At 35.7% G+C, this 8,569-nt stretch overlaps 1 long non-coding RNA gene across 1 annotated transcript; it reads left to right on the top strand.

Annotated features, from left to right (window-relative positions):
• Positions 1-2,667: 2,667 nt before the first annotated feature.
• Positions 2,668-5,713, top strand: LOC141353364 (uncharacterized). Its single transcript, XR_012360446.1, has 3 exons — positions 2,668-2,741; positions 5,004-5,125; positions 5,567-5,713. It is a non-coding gene; the product is annotated as an uncharacterized lncRNA (long non-coding RNA).
• Positions 5,714-8,569: the final 2,856 nt, after the last annotated feature.

Here is an 8,569-nt window from a genome sequence, read left to right as displayed (position 1 = left end):
CACATTCATTCATGTGCTACACAGCACAGCTGTAAAACATTTTTTAAAAGATTATTCTGTCTCATCTTCTGTATGGAGGGCAATTTACAGATTGCTTACACACAAAATCTTTACGTGTCACACGATTTTTGAAAGCTCTCACTCAAAGTGCAAAACTACATGCCAAATCTTCAAAACCATAAGCTATTTCTCAGCCTTTGACTCAGTTTTCAATTGCATAAAACACTTTTTTAAAACACTACACACATTTCTCTACCTAAAACACAAAGATCTATGAGGAAGTAACTTGCTTTCCTTTTCCAAACACAACCAATCAAAATGCTTCACTTATTCACCAGGTCACACAGTATACTCCTCACATGTGCAAACATCAAATGCTTTACTGATCACTTACCAATCACTGCTTTACTTTACAGTAGTATAGATAGGCCTATAAGAGGTCAAATGTCAGATTACCTGTTTTGGCAATCTGCACCCCAGCCCCCCTTGCCAGATCCTGGACCGGGACCCCACACACAATTTACTGTATTCTACTGTAAAGAATATAATTTTGGTTTATATGTTTATAGTTTTGTTGTATGCTAATGTATACAACAGTAATGTTTGGACTAATAAATATTTTCTGTTTCTACATTGCATTGGTGTTTCCGGTGTACTTGTTACCCCTCTCAGCAGATTACTTTCACTGTAGAACATTGTATTGAAATGTAGATAAAAGCCTATAAAAGACCAAAGAGCTTTAGATTTTGAACAGCAGTGTTTAGATGGTATATCCAAAAATGAATAATTATGAAGGAAGTGTTTGCCATTTGATGCAAATGCTTGATTCTGACGTGTGTTTGTGGCATTTTGAATGCAGTGTTGCATTTTGAAGGAGATGTGAGCTACTTTGCATTTTGTGTGTGCAGTTTTGAGAATTGTGTATAGAGTTTTGAAAAAAGGAGACTTAGTTTTGAAAACATGTGTAAGCAATTGGTAAAAACTATAATGCATTTCTTTATTCCAGCAGCATAGTCCAACAGTGTATGCACACTAAAGTTACTGTACAGAGAAGTCTTACTGTAAGTACTTTTATCTGTTTTCCTCCCTGAAGGCTCTGAAGATGGAGGCAACAGTGAAGCGACTCAAATTAGGCTTTACTCATTGCTCAGCCTCCCTCATAGTCATACCATGGGCAAGGACCTAGTCAACTAAAGTGGCTCGAGTGTCATCTGAGAGTGCTTGTCACCTTGCCCTACGTCTCCCTCCTCCTCTTTCACCAAGTCCTCCTCCTCTTCCTTCAACTTGTCCTCTCCCTCCTCCTTCACCACATCCTCCTCCTTTCCCTCCTCTTCTGCTTCCTCCTCTTCCTCTCCCTCCTCCTCCTCGACCTATTTCTTCACCATGTCCTCTTCCTCCTCCTTCACCATGTCCTCTTCCTCCTCCTTCACCAGGTCCTCCTTCTTTCCCTCCTCCTCTGCTTCCTCCTCTCCCTCTTCCTCTCCCTCCTCCTCCTCGACCTATTTCTTCACCATGTCCTCTTCCTCCTCCTTCACCAGGTCCTCCTTCTTTCCCTCCTCCTCTGCTTCCTCCTCTCCCTCTTCCTCTCCCTCCTCCTCCTCGACCTATTTCTTCACCATGTCCTCTTCCTCCTCCTTCACCATGTCCTCTTTCTTTTCATCCTCCTCTCCCTCCTCCTCTTCCTCCTCCTTCTCCTCGACCTACTCCTTCATTTCTCTGTGGATCCATTGTTCCAAAGCTCAGTGAACTAATTCAGGCCCTTTTATCTATCTTTTGAAGGATCTGATTGATGTGTGTTCAATTTTGACTCATAGGGGCGGTTTCCCGGACCAGGTTTAGCTTAATCCAGGACTAGGCCCTAGTTTAATTAGGATATATAGCTAGTTTTAAACAACATGCCTTACTAAAAACATTACCTGTGTGCATCCTGAAGTAAACAAAGGGCCCTGATGTATTTTAAGATCTGTAAGTGAAAGTTGTTTTCAGTTTGGAGAGCTCTTAAAAGTGTTTAAGTCTAGGACTAGTCTAATCCCTGTCCGGGAAACTGCCCCTTAGTGTTTCCAGCTTGGTAATTCTTTGCTAGTTAAGCCTAAACTGTGCTGACTTGAGTGAACAGTTTTGAATGCTAGTGCTTTCCATATGACCAGATGGTGTAAGCACTGAGAAATGTAGGGATTTGTGTGTAGAGTTTTGAAGTAAAAGTTCACCTAATCTGACACATGTGTTAAAGCAGGGGAGTAGTGTTTATAGTTCAGCTAAATGATTGTGCTTCTTGAAAAATGACGCTATGGTTTTGAGAAATGGTGAGAAATAATTAAATATGATCACTATACAATTGCAAAAACAACAAATCTAATGGTATCATGGTGGCCTTAGACTTTTGCACAGTACTGCATATATATATATATATATATATATATATATATATATATATATATATATATATATATATATATATATATTACAAAATGTATTTATTTATTTATTTCATTATTATTATTATTATTAAAAGCAGAAATGTTATTTAGTCAGAGGCAGAAATAGATTTTCTCTTAATGCTGTTTGACTTATCGGCCACCCCAATGACTAATTGTACAAACAATAATACGTCAGTCTAGGGTGTCTCCTAAACAGCCAGAACAGATTAGATTAAAATAAAGCTACATTTCTAGAAAGACAAGAGTTTACCTGAAAGCCACTCTGGTGTGTCTTTACACGTCATTTTCTGTTACAAGTCTACTGTAAGTATATATTCAGGTGATTTGCAGTATTTGTGAATATTTCATTACAGATGCTAGATTTAATCTGTTAATAGTTGTTTTACACTGAAAAAAATGAAAAGTTGGATCAACTTAAAAAATACTTCAATTGGTAACTACTTAAAGTTAAAATTTTAAGTTGAAGAAACTGGTGCTACAATTGAAGTAATTTTGTAAGTTTACAAAAAGTTCACTTATTACAGTGTAAACTTGCATTAAACCTTTACTTGACTTTAATTTGGCTTTACTTTAATTTGGCTGCCAGTTTCCCTTTCTGTTTAATTACACACTAAAATATTTTGGGTTGTAAAAAACCCATAAAAAAATCCAAAACCCATGGATGTGTTTTGGAGAGTACAAACCGTTGGGTTATATATAAACCTATGCTTGGTTGTTGGTTTGTTGGATTATTAACTATTGAGCATTAACTGTAAAAAGTAAAAGTTGGATCAACTTAAAAAAAAAACTTTAATTGGCCAGAAAAATCAAGTTGTTTTAACGTTTGCGTGAAAAATACTAAGTGAAAATTTTAAATTATTTAGGTGTTACCAATTAAAGTTTTTTTTAAGTTGATTCAACCTTTCACTTTTTAAAGTATAGGTATTTATAACCCAATGCTAGTCCAATATTTTAAACTGATGTTTTTATTATTGTAACGTTGGTGGAACAGAAAGGCAACGGAAATGTATTCAAATGCAGTCATTTATTGACAAAACAAAGCAGGCAAAAACAGAAACAAAGTAATGCTCACGGGCACATAACACAAAACAGAGCTGGGCAGGAAACCAATCCGTTACATCAATAAGAACTGACTAAGTACAACTGAGACACAGGGCTCTAAATACACAGGGATAATTACATAGACTAGAAATACCTGGGACAAATCATAAACAGGGGAACCAATAAGCAAACACAACAACTACAAACAGACTTTAAAACAGTAACGCTGGACGAAAGTAACAAAGCCATTTCTATATTTGCATTCCAAACTATGACAGCATCTTTAGCACGCAACCCTTGACAGAGCTGTCAAATATCGCATTATTTCATCTTTGATTTTACGTGAGTAGATCAAAAAAGCTGTTTTCAACTATGATAAGTACATTCCTAAAACGTTCATTTTCTTCTTATAACGCATTTGTGTTTCTCGTTTCATGTGTTACAGTACCGATCAATCTACAGGTTATGAAGTGCACACATCCTTAAGTTTGAAAATAAAAGTAAATCGTGTTTAACTGTCAGGAGTTCTTGAAAAATTTTAAATGTAATTAAATTTTTTTTGCAAAGATAAATGACAAAATATGTTTGCAGTTACATATCACTGAAAAATTATTCATTCAATTTACTCAATTTTTTAAGGTAAGTGGTTGCAATCAATTTATTTAAACTACATTTAAACAAAACTTTTTTGTTTGGATTTTTTTCACATTTTTTAAAAATGTAGCTTTAATAAATTAAGTGCGACCACTTACCTTAAAAAAATGTAGTAAATTGAATGAATAATTTTTTTCAGTGCAAGGTCAAAGTCATGTATATTTACTAAAAACAAATCTATCTTGTTCTGTTGTGTTACTTTTAACTTTCATCCTAGGGTCAAAAGTAACAATGTGCTAACTATGTTCAAAGTGAAATTATATAAAGTTGTTTTACATTTGATCAAAATTTCACCTGGTATTGATAGCCACACTTGTGGGTTATTGACAACAGCAAAAATATATCTCTGTCAAAACATTAGCTTTTAAAATGATGTTTGAAAAATTTTACTTTCACCCTTTTGCTCTCTCCTACTGCACTGTTAAGTGTGAAAGCGGCTTGTATTAAAAATATGACTTCAATTGGTGACACCTTAAAAAAATGACGTTTTATAAACTTAAGTGAAAAAACTTCACATTTTTAGGCATTACCAATTGAAAAGCAACGTTTCTGTCAAAGACCTTCGTCAGGCAAACACAGGTTTGTTTGCCTGATGAAGGTCTTTGACCGAAACGTTGCTTTTTAAACTTTTGAAATAAAAGGGATATTTTACAGTGTGCAGATCTTTTTCTGTTTTTTGATTCATCCTTTGATCTTGCACCTGGTCAAGACTTTTTTGGATGTGCGTATCCTGTTTTCTCTTTATGCATTACCAAATGAAGTAATTTTTTAAAGTTGATCCAACTTTGAATTTTTATAGTGTGTGTACTTTATTCACAACTAAACTGTATAGTGTATGCTATTTTAATGATTTTATCATGCAATCCTCAGACACTTCCTTTTGAAAGTACATTGCCAAAACCTCTAAGAAGTAGAAATGAAACTAAAACACAGCAATCCACAACTTCCTGACAAAGTGCAGTAACCCATCAAAAATAGGCAGTCACATCTTGGTAAGACATCATATCTTGTTTTCTAAGTATCGTTTTATTTCAATGTGTAACGTGTGTCTGCTAAACAAAATACAAAATGCCAAAAAAGTTAATTTGTTACGGTGGTCAGCTGTAACCGCCTGCCTCACAATATAGCTCACAATAAAATCTGTGGATTTCCCAAACTATTTCCTAATTCTCCCTGAATCTTTATCTATCATTCTCACTTTTCGTGATCTATAAAGGCTATTACGCATTTTAATATAGGTAAAACTCAAAAACTGCAAATTGGACACTTTCTTTCTATAGCCTTATACAGGACTGATTTTTTATGTTGAATTTAACCAAATTTTTGATTTTACTTTAATGATGTTAAATATGACTTTTTTAATGATATACAGCATTTTCATCTTAAATCTGTGCTTAGTGAGCAACCGTAACACATTGACCTTGTTTTCACAGATTTTACAGATTGCAGTCTTCACTTGAGACTGATGAGTGCCAGGTCCTGCTAAATTTAATAAAGGTGACAGAAAACTTATGCTTCAAAATAATGTTAAAGGTAAAATATTTATATCATCTGATAGGCAGAGCTTTTGTGTTCCAGTCAAGTATTTACGAAAGATAATTTTTCAGTGGCTCGAATTCAAAATATGTGTTTAGTGTGTCGTGTGTTGCTTGTCATGTCAAAATATGTGTTCATTGCGTCATGTGAACTATGTGCATCATGCGTCTTGTCAAAATTAGTGCCTGCTGCACACGCGTCGAAAGGGTTTATGATAAAAGAGACGCTCACATTCACAAAATACTCACAAGACACTAACTTCAGTGGTGGCTGGTGACTGCTCTTCCAAGGGGCGCAAATTCAAAATATGTGTTTGGAGTGTCATGCGTGTTGCTCGGGATTTCAAAATATGTGTTTGTGGCGTCATGTGAACCATGTGCATCACATGTTTTGTCCAAATAAGTGCCTGCTGCACACACGTCAAAACCGTTTATGATAAAAGAGACGCTCACGTTCACAAAATACACGCAAGACTCTCCCTTAACAGTAAACTCTGATTAGGCATGATATTATGTGAGTATCTGGCAAACGTGAGCGTCTCTTTTATCATAAACCCTTTAGACGTGTCTGCAGCGGGCACTTACTTTAACAAAACAAGTGATGCACATAGGTTTACTCGACATGCCATACACATATTTTGAAATGACGAATCACACACATGATGGGCTACATACATGTTGTGACGAACTTCAGAAAAAGAAGCCATCGGCCCCACTGACAAACGTAACACTAAACTCCTTGTAACGTGGGTGCTTTAAAGAAAGCAATGGAGAGATTAATCCATGTGCAAAAGGTTTATTAAAGGCGGAGTCCACGATGTTTGAAAAACGCTTTGGAAAAGGAGACGGGCCGACTACCAAAACACACTTATAGCCAATCAGCAGTAAGGAGCCAGTCTACTAACCGACATCCTTGCTGGGTTGCGTATATGTGGGGTGGGTCTATCAACAGAAGGTCCAGATTATATTGGGGTAGGGGCATGTTTGTTTAGGTGATTTCAAATATCAACATTGGCTTTTAAACATTGTGGACTCCGCCTTTAAGTAAATCCCAAAAGGGCAAGCAAACACATCCAAAAGGGGCAATCCAAAACGTAATCCAATAACAGGCAAATGGTCAGGGCAGGCAGAAAACAAACGATATCCAAATAACAGGCAAGGGTCAAAAACAGATAAACACAGAGCAGGATACAGAGATACAGACAAACAGGCTGGACATACTAAGTAATAATCAGCAGTGATGGAACAGATCTGAAGTTGCTTTATACAATACAAACAGGAAGTGGGAATTGAAGCATGGCATGATGATATTTCAAAATTAAAGCCGGAACAGAACAGGGTGTCAAAATAAAAGTACAAAACACAAAACACAACAAAACACAAGACAAAACCCTTACACTCCTATGGAAGTTAATCTGTGCCATTGGATTTTGAATTCTAATTCTTAGCACTGAATTTTTTTATATCGAATTTTTAACACGGACTTTTATTTTGCATCTAAATCAGACTTTGAATTTGAAAAGCCATCAAATTTCTAGCACTGTTTTTTTGCCTATGACATTTTTTCAATGTTTTAAAAAAAATCAGTGTAAAAAAATTCAATGTCTCAAAAAAGTCTGTGCAAAATAATTCAACTTCTCAAAAAATTCAATGTAAAAATATTCAGAGTCAACATCCGGGTAACCAAGGAGAAGCAATTGACTGTATCATATCATTCAACACCCAATCAATCATTTACGTTCCATTGGTCATGTGACGCCGAAACGGGAAGGCGGTGAAGTTCAGGCAAAGGGTTTACACTTTGCATTAACATGCGATCTCGGTGATCCGATATTGCAGATTGCTTATCCTTGGTTACCTGGATGTTGACTCTGAATATTTTTACACAGAATTTTTTGAGACATTTTATTTTTTTGCACAAAATTTTTTGAGACATTGGATTTTCTTACACTGAATTTTTTGAGACATTGGTTTTTTTTTACACTGAATCTTTTGAGACTTGATTTTTTTTACACTGAATCTTTTGAGATATTGAATTTTTACACTGAATTTTTTCAGGCAAAAAACAGTGCTAGAAATTCGATGGCTTTTAAAGGGGACATATTATGAAAATCTGACTTTTTCCATGTTTAAGTGCTATAATTTTATTTTGACACCCTGTTCACCCAGTGCTTCTATCAACCTAGAAAATGTGATAAAGATCAATCCAGTAACTCAGTTTTGGTAAACCATTCTCTTCAAGCATGTGAAAAATAGCTCATTGTAATTTGGCTCCTAGTGTGATGTCAGAATAGGATAATACCGCCCCCTTTATCTGCACTATCCAACCACAGCACAGCCCTTTAGTGCAGAGAGAAAGTGAGAGAGAGAAAATAATTTACAGCACAATTGAGTTTCAATTGCAACAAACCACCATCATTGTGATCAGTGTTTGCACTTCATCCGCTCATTTGCATTTCCAATGACACACCCAAAACGGCACACTTTTGCTCAGGCCTACAAAGTGGCAATTTTAACATGCTGTAATTTATTATCTGTGTGGTATTTTGAGCTAGAACTTCAATTACGCACTCCGGGGACACCAAAGATTTCGTTTACATCTTAAAAAAATCTCATAATATGTCCCCTTTAAAATTCAAAGTCTGATTTAGATGCAAAATAAAATTCAGTGTTAAAAATTCAATGTAAAAAAAAATCAGTGCTAAGAATTAGAATTCAAAATCTAAAGGCACAGTTTTACTTCCATGAACTCTGATTACACATGAGATTAAGGGAGTATCTGGCAAATGTGAGGGTCTCTTTTATCATAAACCCCTTTGAAGCATCTGCAGCAAGCTCGTATTTTGACATCACGTGAGATGCACATAAGTTTAGATGACGTGCCGAACACACACACACACA

This window comes from Misgurnus anguillicaudatus, chromosome 21, assembly GCF_027580225.2.
Source record: "Misgurnus anguillicaudatus chromosome 21, ASM2758022v2, whole genome shotgun sequence".
In the NCBI taxonomy this organism is placed as follows: Eukaryota; Metazoa; Chordata; class Actinopteri; order Cypriniformes; family Cobitidae; genus Misgurnus; species Misgurnus anguillicaudatus.
The sequence above is the reverse complement of the archived record's forward strand: the minus strand, read 5'-3'. Positions and strand labels throughout refer to the sequence as shown.